The sequence below is a fragment of the Hypanus sabinus genome, unplaced genomic scaffold (genome assembly GCF_030144855.1).
Source record: "Hypanus sabinus isolate sHypSab1 unplaced genomic scaffold, sHypSab1.hap1 scaffold_400, whole genome shotgun sequence".
Taxonomy (NCBI): domain Eukaryota; kingdom Metazoa; phylum Chordata; class Chondrichthyes; order Myliobatiformes; family Dasyatidae; genus Hypanus; species Hypanus sabinus.
Window position 1 is genome coordinate 69,202 of NW_026781285.1, and position 18,394 is coordinate 87,595.

The 18,394-nt window shown below is 44.1% G+C and overlaps 1 long non-coding RNA gene across 1 annotated transcript in view; it reads left to right on the top strand.

Annotated features, from left to right (window-relative positions):
- LOC132388766 (uncharacterized) overlaps nt 1–18,394 on the top strand; it is a 137,697-nt gene that overhangs the window by 33,062 nt on the left and 86,241 nt on the right. The gene's annotated exons all lie outside the window — the stretch shown is intronic.

The following is an 18,394-nucleotide window of genomic DNA, read 5'->3' on the forward strand; positions in this document are numbered from 1 at the left end:
CCTTAACATTTCACCTTTCACCCTTGACCCCTGGCCACTGGTTGAAGTCCCACCCAATCTCAGTGGAGAAAGCCAGCTTGCATTTACACTATCTATGCCCCTCTACCACAATCAAATCTCACCTCGATCTTCCACATTCCAAGGAATGAAGTCCTGACCTGTTCAATCTTTCCTTATAACCCAAGTACTCCAAACTTGGCAACAGCCTTGTGAATTTTCTCTGAAATCTCTGAAACTCTTTTAAATCTTTCATGTAGGTAGGTGACCAAAACATCACACAACACTCCAAATTAGGCCTCTTTTACAAGTCAACATAATATCCATCTATTGTCAGTATTTGGTTCATGAAAGCCAATGGGCTAAAATCTTTCTTTCCGTCACTATCTAACTGTGATACCACTTTCAGTGAATTAAGGACTTGTATTCCCAGGTCCCTTTCTTCTGCAACACTCCTCCGTGCCCGACCAGTCACTGTGAAAGACCTCCCTTGGTAGGTCATACCAAAGTGCAACAACTCACACTGGTCTGAATTAAATTCCATTTTCCATTTCTCAAACCATTTTCCCAGGGGGTCCAGATTGCACTGCAAGCCATGATAGTCTTCCTCGCTGTCCACTACACCACCAGTTTTGGTGGTCATAAATCTGCTAATCCAGTTAACCACACTATCATCCAGATTACTGATATAGATGACAAACCACAACAGATCTTGCACTGATCCCTGTGGCAACCACGAGTCACAGGCCTCCAGTCAGAGAGGCAACCATCTGCTACCACACTCTGGCTTCTGCCAAAGACAGTGTCTCATCCAATTTACTATCTCATCTAGAATGCTGAGTGACTGAACCTTCTTGACCAACCTCCCATATGAGACTGTGTCAAGTGCCTTGCTAACGTCCATGTAGACAACATCCACTGCCTTGTCTTTAACCACTTTCCTGATAACTTCCTCAAGAGACTCTGTAAGACTGGTTAGACATGGCCTACCATGCACAAAGCCATGCTGTCTATCCTTAATCAGTCCACATCTATCCAAATACTTATATTTCCGATTCTTGCACATACGTTCCAGTAACTTTCCCACTATTCACTACTAGTCACCACTCCGTTGGTTTGGAGATTTCCCTTGAATTTCCTAGAATGATAGAAATCTATAGCACATTACAGACCCTTTGGCCCACAGTGCTGTGCCGACCATGTAACTTACTCTAGAAGCTGCCTGGAGTTTCCCTAGCGCATAGTCCTCTATTTTTCTGAGCTCCATGTAACTATCTAAGAGAGTGTTAAAAGTCCCTGTTGTATCCGCCTCGACAACCGCTGCTGGCAGTGCATTCGACACATCCAACACTCTCTGTGTAAAAAACCTACCCCTGACATCCCCTCCGCATATATTTCCAAGCACCTTAAAACTATGCCCCATCCTGTTAGCCATCTTAACGCTGGGAAAAAATCCTCTGGCTATCCACACACTCAATGCCCCTCATCATCTTATACACCTAAAAAAGGCTCTAAACATAAACAAGGAAATCATACATTGCTCTGAGGATTTGTTGGAAGTAAACAAAATTATGAGGGTATAGATAGGGTAAATACAAACAGCTTTTTCCACTGAGGTTGGGTGGGACGACAACCAGAGGTCATGGGTAAGTGGGGAAAGTGAAAATTAAATGGGAACATTTGGAAAAGTTCTTTGCTGAAATGGTCGTGAGAGTGCAGAATGAGATGTCAGCACTAGTGGAGAATCTGAGCTCGATTTCACCATTAAGAGAAGTTTGACAGGTACCTGGATGGTAGGGGTACGGAGGGTGATGATCCCAGTGCAGGTAGTTGCAGGTAGCTTAAATGTTTTTGTGGCATTGACTAAATGGGCCAAATAGCCTGTTTCTCCACTGAACTTCTCCATGTTTTTGCGACAGAGAAGCTGGCCAAACTTGTTTGGAAGGGAAAAGGTAGGAGTGACAATGGAGCAGCAATGGCTGGAGTTTCTGGGAGCAATTCGAGAGCTGAGTAATCGATACATCCCAAAGACGTGGAAGCATTGGAATGGCAGCAGGGCACAACCGTGGGTTAAATGAGAAACCAAAACCAACATAAAAGCAGAGGAGAGGGCAAACAAAAGAGCAAAGGACCATTAGGAAGCTTTTAGAATCCAACAGAAGACAACTAAAGGAAAGTCAGATGAGTTCAGGAGTGGAATTATGAAATGGTTGTCATTAATGAGTTTTGGTTGCACCCAACAGTCCGCGGCATTTAGAGGAACGAGATATCCAGGGCCTCAATATCTCTTGAAAACCAAGATTCCCTGCACTAGTTACCATTCAACTTTTATTTTGTCAGACACATACAAACTCTACACCCTTAAAATTTCTTTCTGAAGAACTCCCACTTACCAAGTTCTCCTTTGCTAAAAAAACATCCTGTCCCAATCCACACTTGTTAAATCCTTGCAAATATCACAAAAATTGGCCTTTCTCCAATTTAGAATCTCAAGAGAGGTCCAGGCCTCTGCTTTTCTGTATTTACTTGGAATCTCATGATCAGTAGATACAAAGTGTTCCCATACACTAATTTCTGTCACTCGCCCTAGATCACTTCCCAATAGCTTATTGCACACTTCTACATCGGGAATTTTACATACTGATTAAGGTAGATTTGATAAGCTCTACCCCATCTAGTCCTTTTACAGCCTAGGATTCCAGTCAATAAACGGAAAGTTAAAATCACTCACTTTGTCAACCTTTGTTTCTTGGCATAGTCCGCAATCTCTCTACAGATTTGTTCCTTGAAATCCCTCAGACTGTTGGGCGCAAGCAAGTCCAAGTAATGGCTACAATATCATAATTTCATGTCCTGAGGTCTGAATGACATCTGTTTGGTGTCAAAAATAAACCTTGCCCTCAATGTCACTGAAACAAAGGAGCTGGCTGTAGACTACAGGAGAAATGGAGACAGGCTGACCCAGGATCTGGGGTTGAGAAGGTGAACAGCTTTAAGTTCCCTGACACACACAACACCGAGGATCTCACCGGGTCTGTACATACTGGGTGTGTGGTGAAAAAGGCACAACAGCACCACTTTCACCGCAGGCGGTTCAGGAAGTGTGGGACGGGGCCCCAAATACTAACAACTTTCCACAGGGGCACAATTGAGAGCATCCTGACGGGCTGCATCACTGCCTGGTATGGGTGCTGTACTTCACTCAGTTGCAGGACTCTGCAGAGAGTGGTGCGGAGAGCCCAGCACATATGTAGATGTGAACTTCTCACTATTTAGGACATTGACAAAAACAGGTGTGTAAAAAGGGCCACTGTGTAAAAAGGATCATTGGGGACCAGAGTCACCCCAACCACAAACTGTTCCAGCTGCTACCATATGGGAAACGGTACCACAGCCAGAAAGCCCGGACCAACAGGCCCAGGGACAGTTTCTTCCACCAGGCCCTCTGATTGATTAATTCATGCTGATACAATTGTACATTTATTTATCTTGACTGTCCTGTTGTACATACTATTTATTATAAACTATTATAAATTTCACATTGCACATTTAGACAGAGACGTAACATAAAGATTTCTACAACTCGTGTATGAAGAATGTAAGGAATAAAGTCAATTCGATTCAATTCACCCTCTCCACTATCTGTTCTGTCATTCTGGCTCCAATCCTCCCTGCAACTTTAGTTTAACCACCCACCCCACAGGGGAGCACCAGCAAGCCTTGCCACTAGGATACTCATCCCTTTCTAGTTCTGTTCCACTAACTAACAAATCCCCTATCACCCCTTTGACTTTCCTCTGCCAGGTAATTCCCCCCAACAGTTTCTAAAGTGTCCACCTGTTGTTGTGGGGGATGGCAACAAGAGTACTCGGCGATGGCTATTTAACCTCATTCCCCTTCCTGACTCTCATCCAGTTTCCTGTGTCCTGCACCTTGGGTGTAACTCACCTCTCTGCACATCATACCTATCACACCCTCTGACGCTTGGATGATGCGGAATTCATCCATTACCTACTCCAACTCCTTAAAGTGCAGCTGGATATACGTGAGGACGTCAGGGACACTGGAGGTCTCCCCACCTTCCCACCAATATCCCCTCTAATTTGTAGTGACCAGTGTGTGCAAAAACCTTGTACTGTACAATTTTTACCCAGTGACAACAACATGTGCAAACTGAATTTTATATAGAGAGGTATTCATTTCGACAGCGAGCAAGTCACTGTCAGTAAGAACTTTAATCTCCTCTGGTTGAGTCTTGATTGAGTTCATCTGCACTCTCACACAACCTATGTAACAGGTTAATGAAGGATTTACTCACCACAGCTTTTGCAAACCACCTATTTGTGATTTTCGTGCTAAATGATGCTTTCAATTTCAGATTTCCAAATATCACTCCACTTCTTCCCACTTGAAAATTCCCCAGCAACTCTTGCATCACCACAACACACACAGTATTGTACATAAATATTTCCCCTGAAGTCTCACCCAGGTGACTGACAGTGGTGAACTCAGTGATGGTAATGCCAAGGAATACTGCCTTTAAGGGCAGTAGTCTGTCTCCCTGGAGTCTGGCACATTTGTGATGTGAAAGCTACTTGTTGGTCAGGTCAAAGGTGTTTGATATCATTATGTAGCCAGACAGAATTGGTGGAAGCATGTTCTCACTGGTAGAAAAATGCAGACCGAGAGGAGGTAGAACAAGCAACACACACAAAATGCTGGAGGAACTCAGCAGGCCAGGCAACATCTATGGAAAAGAGTACTAATGCTGAATTCCTCCAGCAATTTGTGTGTGTAGCTTGGATTTCCAGCATCTGCAGATTTCCTCTTTGTGATTGGAGGTAGAACAAAGATGATTTTCTCAACTGGTGATGTAAAAGATTTTAGAGCCATAGAATAGAACACTACAGCACAGTACAGGCCCTTCAGCCCTCCATGTTGTGCCAACCCATATAAACCTTAAAAAAAGAACTAAACCCACACTACCCCGTAACCCTCCATTTTTCTTTCATCCATGTGCCTGTCCAAGAGGATATTAAATACCCCTAATGTTTTAGCCTCCACCACCACCCCTGGCAAGTCATTCCAGTCACTCACAACCCTCTGTGAAAAAAAAAACTTACCCCTGATGTCTCCCCTAAACTTCCCTCCCTTAATTTTATACATATGCCCTCTGGTGTTTGCTGTTGGTGCCCTGGGAAACGGGTACTGACTATCCACCCTGTCTATGCCTCTCGTAATCTTTTAGCCCTCTATCAAGTTCTAGACCTTTCATATTGTTTCACATTTCGTAAAGATTGAAACAGAATAGGCTGAAACACAATGTTCAAAAGTGCTGGCGTTCAATCCACTTGGTGCATTGACTCATTACATTTTTTGGGTGTATGTTTGTCAGAAACACATCCAACAGATTTCCCATCAGAAGTGCAGGAAAATTCTGTACCTGATTTCAAATGAGCCACTGAGCACTCTGAAAAAAATGTACGGCAGAGGCCGATTTCTCCCTTGTGCTTTTATTTTTAGTGTGAACTATGTGACATTGATGGTGATTAATGATCATTACTTTCAGGCGACAGCCCTCCAAACATGTGACGAACCACAGTAAAACTTAGTGAACCTGCCATGGTTGGGTCTTGGGTGTCGGACCAGCAGATTTTCTGTATTATTAGATGTTCTCATATTAAACATCATACCTCACTTCCAAATCACTGTTTTTAGACATCACATTCTAGAATGATGTGAAAATAAGGTCAAAGTAAGTTTCAAAGTCATCTGGGAAACAGAAACGTGCAAGTTTAAAGGGAGCAGAGATACCTGACCTACCTGCATGAGGTGTTGAGCTACCTAAAATGCATTCTTGAACGTATACTGCAGATTTAAAGCATTAATTGGATTTAAATTATTTTATTAAATTAACATTATCTTGCATCTCTTAATCCTAATTCACAAGTTTAACATAGAATTAACCTTTCTGCATTTGGATAACTACAATCTTTGTTCTTTTCTTTTGAAAAATGCAGTCACATCATAACACTATTCAAACTTCTGACCAAAAGTCTTATTTTTCCCCCTTTTATTTTTTCCCAGGAAAAAAATACTATAAACTTTTTGCTATTTAAAATTGGTAACATTTATCAATTCATGCTTTTGTTTAAAATTAAATTGCTTAACTCCCTGAAGCAAACTTGTAAGTTCACTAGCTAATAAAGAATTGAACAAAGAGGATTGTATATTTTACGCACAAAGCAGCATAATATCAATGCTCCTACATTATAAATTGGGAGACAAATGTACACATCCCAACCTTATTAGGTATTTGTACTCAATTTTTCCCCACAGATGGTGAACTGCTAATCTTGGCTGGTTCATCAGGCACAGCATGGAGAAGGTCAGAAGGGAGGTGGAGTGGTTTGTGTATTTGCGGCAGTGCTGGGAGGAAAAATCAGCATGAATGATGAATGTCTTTAATGTCCCTTCCTATAAAATGCTCGACAGTTGTTTCACACTTATTTGACCTTGAGCTTTTTTTTTAAAACCATATTACACTTTAGTCAGGATTACTTAGAATTTCAACATCTCTTTTCCAGTGAAAATAATAAGTGGGAAGGGGTATAATTTAAAGATCCTATATATTCAGTTTAATCCACCCCGTTCTAATGAAATGTTTATTCAGTTATTTATGCTATTGACAAGGCTCTGAATAAAGCAAATGAGGACCAATTGGTGTTATCCATTCTTACAACCAGTTCAATGGCATAATTTTAAACTCACTTCCCCAAGTTTTCACATTTAGGAGCAGAATCACAAGAAGAGGTGGCAAATGACCAGGGAAAGCTTCACACAGAATCACAAAATAATTATTATAAAATTATTGTTGGCATGAAAGGAGATCATCAACCAGAACTATCCTTTCAACTCCAATCCTTTTCTCTTGCCCTGCATCACTGCAAAAATTCACTCTCATTTCCTTTCCAATTCTATTTGAAAGTACTGTCTTAGTCTTCGACAGTACTGTCCTGTGGATATCCAGTAACTGTGCTCTGGAAGTCCAATCCACAGTAGAATCTTTGCTAATCTACAATGCTAGCACTGCACCTCACCATACTTTATGTCCAGTAATTTAACCAAGATTCCGATTTTCTAATCACAGAAAAGACTAAGTACTAATTTAAAACAAAGGCTAAGGTTTAAACTTTCATCTTATGCTGATGATCATCTAATGTTATACTGCTTTTCCATATATAAGATAGATAGATAGATAGATAGATAAATAAATAAGGAATGACAGATAAGGCTGTGGCCTAAGGTAGAACGAGTCAATTTTAGAAAATCTAGCACATCTATTTTTCAGCATAGTCCGCTCCTACATTTACACACTTAGTCCAGCGGTCGTGTAACATACGAATCTTGGACCTCCAGAGAGTGTCCACAGACGGGTTTTGTTCCCTTTCTCCGAGTTCCTAATCCTTGCATTTAGATAGATGGAGCTCAGCTCTGTCTGAGAGATCCATCGGTTCCCATTCCCTCATCAGCCGGGAGCTCCCCGGGGCCCGTGTACGGATCGTGGGGCTGAGAGAGAGGGAAGAGGGCAGGACTGTCCCGGGGTTGCTGGTCACGGTGTCCGAAATTCAGAGGAATTATCCCGAAGTCGGTGTTTAAGATAAAAACACGGAGAATCGCTCTTACCTGCAACCGACATTTTCAAGGCCTTTTGGGTAATACCGGTGCCATTAAACAGTTCTTGAAGCACCGATTCAATGTCCATATCTCATTTTTTTTCGGGTATATAGAAAAAATCTGAAGCTTTTTTACCGCAGGAAGCGGCTCACATAAACAATGTATTCAATATCCACGTGTATCTAATGCCAATGTAAAATGCAAGTATAAAACACAGGAGATTCTGCAGTGGCTGGACATACAGAGACGCACACACACAAAATGCTGGGGGAGCTCTGCAGTTCAGGTAGTAACTAAGCAGTGGAGTCCACAGTCTAGGCATGCTGAAGAGGCTCGGTCTAAAAGTTGTTTATTTATTCCTCTCCACAGTTGCTGCCTAATCTTTTGATTTCCACCAGTATTTTGCAGAAATTAGCAATCTTTTTTCCAAATTTTTCTGATTTTCCTTTTGTAGCCATATCCTGTTGGTCTGTTTCTTCCCTCTCCTCCTCCTCGTAAACTCCAGACCCATTCTCTCTCTGGAGCCGCAAAGCCTGACTCAGGCTGGCAACTCTTTGGTTTCTGACTCTGCACCATCGAAGATTCACTCGCTAGTCTGCTGTCAGACTTTAGAGGTGCATTGTGTTACGAGACCGCAGGTTCGTTTACTGTGAGTGTCGCTTTGAGTGCCTGAGTGAGGCGGGTCTGTGACGTCACACACAAGCTGCAGCAGAGACAGAGAGACAGAGGGGGGAGGAGAGGGAGGGGGGAGAGAGAGATAGAGGGAGAGGAAGAGAGGAAGAGTGAGAGAGACTTCAGCTTGTCACTGCTATGCCCAAAAGATTGGGTTGATCATCGGCACGCAGTGCACAACGGATGTGTGACTGTCACTTCGTATAATCCATATGTGTGGATTTCCCTTACCTGGAATCGGGGTGTTCTGTGGTAACCACATGAAGACGATATTCCTGTGACTGTCACCTGGTGATATTTCTAAGTGTATTTCGGAACTAATCGACGGATAAGATCTTCGGCGACTGTTATTTCGTTCACCCAGCGTGGAATGTGTGTGGAATTCGTCGTAATTGCCTTCTCTCTACATCTTCGTGTGGATTTACAAATCTCTCCTCTCACTCGCTTGTTCCGTAGATTACTGAACTTTTCCACTTTACCATCTGAAGACTTTAAGTATTGTTTCCCAATAGTTTGGAATACGTACAACACCGTTAATTGCTGTTTATTTCGTTCAATCTTTTAGATTTGGAGTAGATACTAATGAAGAGAGTGGTTTTAACATCGAAACCAGACTCCGTTAGTGATCTATTGCTGCTGGTACGTAAAAATTGCAACAACCCAGCTGTCTGAGGCACAGTCCTTTAAAATAGGTGAAAATGACACAAAACATTGAAAAGAGCGGAGAAGAAGGAGTTTAACCAACTTCGTCCGGAGCCCTGAACAACGTCACAACCACAGTGAGCTCATCGTCTTGTTCAGCCCGGAGAAAATCATGTAGGAAATTCATGCAGGTGTATAAGATGATGAGAGGCATTGGTCGTTTGGATAGCCAGGGGCTTTTTTCCCAGGGCAGAAACGGCTAACACGAGGGGGAATAGGTTTAAGCTGCTTGGAAGTAGGTACATAGGAGATGTCAGAGCTAAGGTTTTAAAGCAAAGAGTGGTGTTTGTGTGGAATGCATTGCCAGCGATGGTGGCAGAAGCGAATACAATAGAGTATTTTAAGAGTCTCTTAGATAGGTACACGGAGCTTAGGAAAATAGGTGGCTATGCGGTAGGGTAATTTTAAAGCAGTTTCTAGTGTAAGTTACATGGTCGGCGCAACATTGTGGGCCAAAGCGTCTGTAATGTGTTGTAGATTTCTATGATTCTCTGAAATTCAAGAGAAATCTCCTATCCCACGGAGCGGTAACTAGTTGTAACCTGTCATCACAGGGAGAGTGAGAGGGGAACGGCAGGGGTAGATTTTAATATACTGATATGGAACAGAAACATGGGCAGGGACCAGATGGACAGAGTGGCCACTCTAGTGTACATTGTGAGTGTGGTAGAGACGATAAGAACCTGAGACACGGGATTTGATACAGAGCTGATTTATCTTTCACAGCTCCACAATAGTAAACACCAGTCTAGTTTAAGTCTAACATCAGCAGAACCGACTCCTCCAATGCTCAGTGACCAGGGTTCAGTCCTGGGTGCGATGAGCAGCCGCAAGAACTGCAGAATCTGACAGTGACAGTCCCTCATGAACCTGCAGCTGCCTTCAGTCACCGTGATGGTTAAACATTTAACACGGAGCTGATTTGAACTTCCTCCCTGATGTGAAGTTGCTGGTGTTGCAGCAGCTGGGATGATTGAGTAAAACTCTTTGCTCACTCCGGACAGAAATGTGGCCTCTATTTATTGTGAACTCACCGGAGCATCACAAGGTGGATTAACTGAATGAGTCTCTTCGCACACACGGAGCAGGTGAACGGCCGCTTCCCAGTGCGAAGCCGTCGGTGAATCTGCGATGGCCGACTGAATCCCTTCCAAAATGAGATCCAGGGAATTATATCTCACTGCTCGGAACGTCATGGCGATGTATCCAATCACATCACGGACATGGACACGTGCTCGGGCTCTCCTTATCGCGAGTGGGGCGCTGCCTTCTCCAGCATCTCCGTCTCCACATTCAAGGATCGGCGGCATTCAAGCGCTGGTGAACTGACAGATACAGCGGCACTAACGAGCTGTTGTGTTTGTGAGTCCCAGCATGAAAGTCGTTCAGAGAGAAAAATCAAACTCCCACCCCAACCCCAGCTTAAAAAAAGAACGGCATCCCGATCATCAATCTACAAACCCCACCCCTCTGGACAAAAGGGAACAATAACATCGAGCCCCCCCCCCCCCAAAGGAAACAACCCTACCCCGCACAACAGCGGAGGAGCCGGTGTCACCAGGGTAGCTGAAATCTGGAACTCACTGCCCGAGGTGGTGGTGGAGGCAGGTCCCTTCACAACATTTACGAAGAGGATGAACATTGAAACTGCCGAGATACAGTCGGCTGTGAACCAAGTGCTGATAAATGGGACCAGTGTAGACAGTGAGTGGATGGTCAGAACAGGTATGGCCGACCAAAGGCCTGTTTCCGTGCTGTGTGATCCACCGCTCCGGACAGGGTAAATTAACGATTTATTAACAATCACCGCAAGGATGGTTTTCTGATTCAGTCTGAAGGTTATGGTACATTCAGTTCGTCATCAGACCTGAAAAATCATGTCTTCCCGCAGCTGGTTCCACCTGTTGGTGTGTCCTCTTTGGTCCACCTCCAGGGAAGCTGCATCACCACACAGACTCCTCACTTGAGAATACACACAGTGTATTCTGTTGACTAATACACCGTGTGTGGACCCCGCTGGCAATTCTGGTGTTGTGACCCGAATCGAGACAAGCACCACGCTGCCCACTCCACCAACACGGCACAGCCGGACACATAACAGGGGACTTTACATCCCACAACACTGGATTCAGTGATGAAACCCGTCATTAATGTTGTTGTCCCACTGAAAAGTCCATTAAGGTGCTTTTAAATGCCAGCGCTCGCCCACAGGTGACGTCAGACACAGTTCCCACGCGCCTGACGTCACACATGGGCTCCCCACACCGGGATCTGCCCTCACGTGCGCGGTGTCTTACGTCACCCACGCGCTGCTGTGCTCGAGCTTTATCGGTTTAACGGCTGGGCTAATAATCACGTGACCAGCCCCTCCCCCACCGCTGTCAACAGAGGATTCAGGAGCTGCGCTATTCCTATTGGTGCGAAACGATGTCAATCACAGGTTACAACCAATCCCGGAGGCGGACAAGCCGAGTGGGCGTTACCCCGCTGAGTTCGTCTCCCGCTCGAGCGCCGACCGCCTCCTCAGAGCGGAGAAAACCTCAAAGTAAATGTCCGCTTTCTGATTTATTTCCATTTCCCTCCGAGGGCAGTTGGGGCGTTTGTGAAGCGTCTCCTGCGACCGGAGTCTGATGTATCGCTGAGAGGTAGGAGGAGACCGCTCGGCCTGTCGGTTTGATGCCGGTTCCCCGGGGAGGGAGGGATTGAAAGGATGAAGATGGTGAGAGAGGGGGCGGACAGGATGTTTGTCCAGGTGGGGACAGGAGGGGCTCATCCGTGGAAATGTCTGAACCCACGGTGTTGTCGAGCAGAGGGATTCACCACATTGGGGGCAAACTCCGGCAGACTGTTGCCCTGCAAGCGGGGCCAATGGTCCGGGCAGAGTGACAATTATTTGTGCTTTGTTGGGATTGTACCTGGAATATGGTGTAAAATCCCGCTCCCCAAACTAACACGGGTTATACAGACCAAAGAACAAACTGCCGGAGGAACTCAGTGGGTCGGGCAGCATCTGTGGAGGGAAATAGACCGTCAACATTTCGGGCCGAGACCCTCCCTCTGGACTGAGAGTGGACGGGAAATAGTCAGAGAAAAGAGGTGAGGGATGGGGATGGGGCAAGAGCTGGGGAGTGAGAGGTGGATCCAGGTGAGGGGGAGGTGGGAAGGTGGAAATAGTGACAGGGGTGGGAGGTGAGTGGTTGGGGCAACACGGGGCTGCAGAAGATGGAAATTAATTCCACAAAGGATCATCAAAGAGGTTAGAGAGTATTTATTATAGAGAGTGCAATGAAGATTCACCAGACTGATCCCTGGAGTGGTGGGTCATCATATGAAGAAAAATGAAATGTAATACCCCTTTCATTTGGAGAATCGAGGACTGAGAGGTGAACACTGAAATGCACAACATCATGACCGGTTGAACCAGGGATCCCAGTCTCTGAAAAGTGGAGTGGTCTGTCGGGGACTGAGATGAGGGGAAATGTCTCCACTCCGAGGGTGGTGAATGTCTGTAAATCCCCACCACAGAGGGCGGTGAAGACTCAGTGATCGTCCCCATGTAAAACAGAGGCTGACTCATGTGTGGAGACCGAAGGGGTGGAGGAAATGAGGACTGGGCAGGAACGTGTGGCTGAGATGGGAGAGCAGCCGCCACCTTGCTGATGGTTAGAGGGGCTGAATGGCCTCCTCCTGCTGTTTCTCACTTGATGTTTCAGAGTTCCTGTCCAGCAAGGCTCTGGAGGAATGTAAATAGAAATTAGAGTTTATAAACATAGAACTGATTTAAATGAAACGTGAACATTTCCTGTTTGGGTCTGAATTATGTTTTGGACCTGGTTGGGAATTGAACCAGTGACTCTGTGACCTGGAGATGGAGGGAAAAGGATCGGGGAAGATATGGTGTGGAAAAATAATCATGTATCTGGGGTGAATATGGAATAATGTGGGGAATGCGGTGGATGGGTTTGGCAGCGTGTGAGGGGCGAGGAGCAGAGTCACCGGTTCAGGAGGGAGTCCCTCCACCCGTCAACTGATCCCGTTTCCCGTTCATGTTGTTCCGCAGATCTGCAGCATCTGTGGGTCACTGCTCTACGTGTCCGTGTAGCTTCACCTTTCCCCGTTCAGACAAGTCAGTGAGATCCGGATCTGTCACGTCCTCTCGTTGTGGGTGGACAATGTTTATTTCTCTGCAACACTTTCTGTTGTTTCATTCCACTGTTTTGTGGTGCTGAAGTGCAGCCAATGTTTCTGGGTGTCTGACCCGTTTATGTGAGAATTTAGCCATTTGTATTTATCTGAGCTTCTCATAAATGTGTAAAGTTTAGTTCATCTTCACTTCAGAAATTCCAAAGCAACACCCAGTCAGTCAAATGCTCCACACAATTAAAATAGCTTATTGCATTTTTTCCATTTTTGTACTATATATGTATATTCATATTTTAAATCACAATTGTTAAAATCTATTGTTCTGAATTATTTTCTACTGCTGCCGCAGGGACAACGAATTTCATGACACATGCCGGTGCTATTAAACCGGATTCTGATGGGAGACCCACCACCCTGATCCCAGGGACCACAGATCGTGATGTGAGATTGAAGCATTTTCCATATATTTGCATTCCTCAGAAATGACAACAGTTCAGTTTCCTTCTGAGCTTTCAGAGCAGAAGCTCAGTCTGTTTAATATTTCCACACAATTAAAATGGGAAATTTGTTTATTATCATCATGTACTGAGCTACAGTGAAAATCTTGCCTGACGTACCATCCACACAGATGGATACATTCCAACAGTACATTGAGCTGATATACAACAAAATAATCACTGTAACAAAGCATTATGGCTGCAGAGAAAGTGCAGTGCAGATAGACATATGGTGCAGGGTCACGTCCAGTTACATTGTGAGGTTGAGTCCATTTTATCATTCATTTGGCTTATAGCTGTAGACAGGAAGCCATACTTCAGCCTGGTGTTGCGCACTTTAAGGGTTTTGTATCTCTTCCCCGATGGGGGAGCGGGCTTGCAGCAAGAATGTCCAGGTTATGAGGTTTTTGTGTACATGGCCTGCTTTTCCGAGGGAGTGGAAGTGTAGGAAGAGTCCATGGAGTGGAGGCTTGTTTCTCTGATGTTCTCTGCTCTCCAAAGTTCTCTGCCGTTCCTTGCAGTCATGGGCAGAGCAGTAGCCATACGAAGGCGCGAAGTATCGACAAGGAGCTCAGAGACCTCGGCCTTCACCCTGCCTTGTGTAGCTGGATCCTGGACTTCCTGTCAGATCGCCGGCAGGTAGTAAGAGTGGGCTCCATCTCCTTTGTCTCTCTGACCCTCAGCACACATACCCCACAGGGTTGTCACTTTGGACCCCTCCTTTACTCTTTGTGCACCCATGACTTGTGTTGCCACCCACAGCTCCAATCTGCTAATTCAATTTTGCTGACAACAGTACATTGATTGGCCTCATCTCAAATACTGATAACAATCAATCAAATGCCTTCTGACAAGGGTCGGTCCAAACAAACTTTTCACGCTTCTTCAGGAGATTGGTCAGAGGAAGAGCAATCGCAGCAGAGTTCTTACGATAATATCTATCCATTCCCAGAAACCTTCTAAGAGCCTTCTCAGCAGTCAGAATAGGAACTGGAGAAATTGTCAGGACTTTTGCCCGAACAGGAGCCAACTTGCTTTGACCTACAACATAGCCAAGATAGGTCATACTGGCATGGCCAAATTCACTCTTAGCCAAGTTAACTGTAAGGTTGTCCTAGGAAAGCCTGTCAAACAGCTTTTCTACTGCAGAGATATGCTCTTCGCAAGTGCCACTCCCTGTAACTAAGTCATCAATATAGGTATCTGTGTGTTCTAACCCTCGAATTACAAAATCAATCATTCTCTGGGATGTTCCTGGAGCATTTTTCCTTCCAAAAGGCAAAACATTGTATTCATACAACCCAGATGGTGTCACAAATGCAGAAATTTCTCTACCTCTGTCCATCAATGGAACACACCAATACCCTTTCAACAGATCAATCATTGTAAGTAATTAGCTTTTCCAGCCTTATCGATGCAATCATCCACTCTAGGGATAGGATAGGCATCTGTTTTTGTTACTGTATTTACCTTTCTATAATCAGTGCAAAATCTAACACTACCATCAGGTATGGGCACAATAATGCAGGGTGACTCCAATCTCATTTTGAAGGCCTAATAATACCATTCTCCAGCATATACTCAATTCCCTGGTCAGCCAATTTACACTTTTCTACGTTCATGCAATTTGGGTGTTGTTCAATCAGTTTAGCTTGACCAACATCTACGTCATGTACTACGACCGTGGTTTGCTTGGGAACAAAGGGAAATAAATCTTTAAACTTCAGAAATAATTCCTTCAGCTGTTAACCATATAAACCATATAACAATCACAGCACGGAAACAGGCCATCTTGGCCCTCCTAGTCCGTGCCGAACCCTTAATCTCACCTAGTCTCACCTACCCGCACTCAGCCCATAACCCTCCACTCCTTTCCTGTCCATATACCTATCCAATTTTACCTTAAATGACACAACTGAACTGGCCTCTACTACTCCTACAGGAAGCTCATTCCACACAGCTATCACTCTTTGAGTAAAGAAATACCCCCTGGTGTTTCCCTTAAACTTCTGCCCCCTAACTCTCAAATCATGTCCTCTAGTTTGAATCTCCCCTACTCTCAATGGAAACAGCCTGTTCACGTCAACTCTATCTATCCCTCTCAAAATTTTAAATACCTCGATCAAATCCCCCCTCAACCTTCTATGCTCCAATGAATAGAGACCTAACTTGTTCAACCTTTCTCTGTAACTTAATTGCTGAAACCCAGGTAACATCCTAGTAAATCGTCTCTGCACTCTCTCTAATTTATTGATATCTTTCCTATAATTCGGTGACCAGAACTGTACACAATATTCCAAATTTGGCCTTAACAATGCCTTGTACAATTTTAACATTACATCCCAACTTCTGTACTCAATGCTTTGATTTATAAAGGCCCGCGTTCCAAAAGCCCTCTTCACCACCCTATCTACATGAGACTCCACTTTCAGGGAACTATGCACAGTTATTCCTAGATCTCCCTGTTCCTCTGCATTCCTCAATGTCCTACCATTTACTCTGTATGTTCTATTTGGATTATTCCTGCCAAAATGTAGAATCTCTCACTTCTCAGCATTAAACTCCATCTGCCAACGTTCAGCCCATTCTTCTAACCGGCATAAATCTCCCTGCAAGCTTTGAAAATCCACCTCATTATCCACAACACCTCCTACCTTAGTATCATCGGCATACTTACTAATCCAATTTACCACCCCATCATCCAGATCATTTATGTATATCACAAACAACATTGGGCCCAAAACAGATCCCTGAGGCACCCCGCTAGTCACCGGCCTCCATCCCGATAAACAATTATCCACCACTACTCTCTGGCATCTCCCATCTAGCCACTGTTGAATCCATTTTATTACTCCAGCATTAATACCTAACGACTGAACATTCTTAACTAACCTTCCATGTGGAACTTTGTCAAAGGCTTTGCTGAAGTCCATATAGACTACATCCACTGCCTTACCCTCGTAACTTCTTCAAAAAATTCAATAAGGTTTGTCAAACATGACCTTCCACGCACAAATCCATGCTGGCTACTTCTAATCAGATCCCGTCTATCCAGATAATTATAAATACTATCTCTAAGAATACTTTCCATTAATTTACCCACCACTGATGTCAAACTGACAGGTCTATAATTGCTAGGCTTCCTTCTAGAACCCTTTTTAAACAATGGAACCACATGAGCAATACGCCAATCCTCCGGCACAATCCCCGTTTCTAATGACATATTTAAGATCTCCGTCAGAGCTCCTGCTATTTCTACACAAACTTCCCTCTAGGTCCTGGGGAATATCCTGTCAGGACCCGGAGATCTATCCACTTTTAAATTTCTTAAAAGCGCCGGTACCTCCACCTCTTTAATTGTCATAGGTTCCATAACTTCCTTACTTGTTTCCCACACCTTAGACAATTCAATATCCTTCTCCTTAGTGAATACCGAAGAGAAGAAATCATTCAAAATCTCTCCCATCTCCTTCGGTTCCACACATAGCTGACCACTCTGATTCTCTAAGGGGTCAATTTTATTCCTCACTATCCTCTTGCTTTTAATATAACTGTAGAAACCTTTCAGATTTACTTTCACCTTATTTGCCAAACCAACCTCGTATCTTCTTTTAGCTTTTCTAATCTCTTTCTTAAGATTCCTTTTACATTCTTCATATTCCTCGAGCAATTCCTTTACTCCATGCTGCCTATATCTATTGTAGACATCCTTCTTTTTCTGAACCAAATTTCTAATATCCCTTGAAAACCATGGTGCTCTCAAACCTTTAACCTTTCCTTTCACCCTAACAGGAACATAAAGATTCTGTACCCTCATAATTTCACCCTTAAATGACCTCCATTTCTCTATTACATCCTTCCCATAAAACAACTTGACCCAATCCACTCTCTCTAAATCCCTTCGCATCCCCTCAAAGTTAGGCTTTCTCCAATCAAAAATCTCAACTCTAGGTCCAGTTCTGTCCTTCTCCATAATTATATTGAAGCTAATGCTATTGTGATCAATGGACCCGAAGTGCTCCCCAACACATACATCTGTCAGCTGACCTATCGCATTCCCTAACAGGAGATCCAACACTGCCCCATCTCTAGTCGGTACTTCTATGTATTGTTGCAAAAAACTAACCTGCACACATTTCACAAACTCTAAACCATCCAGCCCTTTTACAGAATGAGCTTCCCAGTCTACGTGTGGAAAATTAAAATCTTCCACAATCACCACCTTGTGTTTACTACAAATATCTGCTATCTCCTTACACATTTGCTCTTCCAACTCACGCGCCCCATTAGGTGGCCTATAATACACTCCTATCAGTGTTACTGCACCTTTCCCATTCTTCAATTCCACCCAAATGGCCTCCCTAGAAGAGCTCTCTAATCTATCCTTCCAAAGCACCGCCATAAGATTTTCTCGGACAAGCAAGTTGTTGTTGCTTTGGCTGCAGATGAGACAACCTGTTAGCAATGTTTTCTGGAACAACCGAGTTCATTAGCCTAACTGGGACCATGTTTGGCTTGTAAAAAGTCTCAGACAAGTCAATTGTTTCATTCTCAGGGTTGCCAGTTTCATTTGTTTTGACAACAACACACACAGATGGTACCTACTTGTTCAAAAAAGGTTTTATCATATTTATGTGTACCACCTGTGTTAGTTCACCGTCAGTTGGGTGTTTTAATAACATAATTCACATCATTAATTTGGGAGA